The sequence below is a fragment of the Callorhinus ursinus genome, unplaced genomic scaffold, assembly GCF_003265705.2.
Source record: "Callorhinus ursinus isolate GAN/ISIS: 27379988/994484 unplaced genomic scaffold, GSC_fseal_2.0 scaffold893, whole genome shotgun sequence".
NCBI lineage: Eukaryota > Metazoa > Chordata > Mammalia > Carnivora > Otariidae > Callorhinus > Callorhinus ursinus.
Window position 1 is genome coordinate 7,219 of NW_027397948.1, and position 1,556 is coordinate 8,774.

At 38.9% G+C, this 1,556-nt stretch overlaps 1 pseudogene; it reads right to left on the reverse strand.

Annotated features, from left to right (window-relative positions):
* Positions 1 to 1,484: 1,484 nt before the first annotated feature.
* LOC112818196 (alpha-1,6-mannosyl-glycoprotein 2-beta-N-acetylglucosaminyltransferase-like) overlaps positions 1,485 to 1,556 on the reverse strand; it is a 5,249-nt pseudogene continuing 5,177 nt past the window's right edge.

Genomic DNA, 1,556 nt, shown 5'->3' on the forward strand with positions numbered 1-1,556 from the left:
CAAACTTTCAATCATGTATTTTTAAAGTCCCTGACCATTCAGCTAATGACTCGGACATGGCCTATGCATGGTTATACACTCATACTTCTGGCCATCTCTCCTCCAGGCAGAGTGAACAAGCAGGCGCACTGCTCAAAATTTTCCCTCTGGGAGGCTGACCCTTCACCAGTGTCCTTCAGGGCTGTCCCAGGTGGGGCTGTAGTGCAGCCACTGTTCACTTTTGGCCTTTGTAGGAGGCAGGATTCTAATTATGCTCCCCTCCCATATTCCAGTCTTCTGGTTATTCAAACACTAGTATGAATACTGCTGTGGTGGGATGTTTTTTAATGCAAAAATGAGTATTTTATTTTGATAGCATTAAAAGAAAAACAAAATGATATTTCTACAGTGAGGTGAAAACAATGTTTAAACTTCATTATCAATCAAATATTTTCCAAATGAGAGTATGTTTTATGAAGGTCCCAAAGCACAGGCAAATCTTAACACAATGGTACAGGAATCTGTAATACTGAAAATAACTCTCTCTGACAGGGTGTTTAAAAACATTTTTTGAATTCTAAAAGCAGTCAAGCAATCCCTTCCAAACAACTGTGTCAAGAGTGAAACAGCATGTTCCATTAATACTCTAACAATTTCATTGTAATACTTTTTACTGCTATGACAATTTTATATAAATTTTGCTATACTTAAAATAGGCTTTGAAAATGGAAAAGTGTACAAAATTCCAGATAAAATGATTAAGAGATGCAATTTGATAAGGTTTCCCCTTCCCTCATCATCAATGATTACCTTTAGCAGCTAGGAGTTAAATTTTAAAATATTGCACCCTCTGGGGTGCCTGGGTGGCTGTTGGTTAAGCATCTGACTTCAGCTCAGGTCATAATCTCAGGGTCCTGGGATCAAGGCCCACATCGGGCTCCCTGCTCAGTGAGGTCTCTGCTTCTCCCTCTCCCTCTGCCCCCCACCCCCCTCAAATAAATAAAATCTTTAAAAAATAAAATAAAATACAATGCCTCAAATGAAAACCTAAGTTTTATTTTTTATTTTATTTCCTTTTATCATTTTTTAAATTTAAATTTTAGGTAGTTAACATACAGAGCACTACTGGTTTCTGGAGTAGAATTCAGTGATTCATCACTTACATACAACACCCAGTGCTCATCACAACGAGTGCCCTCCTTAAAGTCCATCCCCCATCTAGCCCATCCCCCCACTCACCTCCCTCCATCAACCCTCAGTCTGTTCTCTGTCATTAAGAGTCACTTATGGCTTGTTTCCCTGAAAACCTAAGTTTTAAATCTTAATCAGATATAACTGCAAAAGTTTACTTATATTTGGATACCTTTTCTGAAACCTTTTCTTTTTTGTATTAAAGCAGAAACCGGTTCCCCAAACCTCTTATTCAATTATATATCCTGATTGGACTAATATTGGACTGATATCTGATAGAGGACTGTCATTTTTGCTTTTGTGATTGTGATTTTTCACTGAGGTCTTCCATAGCTTTCACAGAGTTCACAGTCCCTAACATTCCCCCCCCCCCCCCCCCCCCCCCC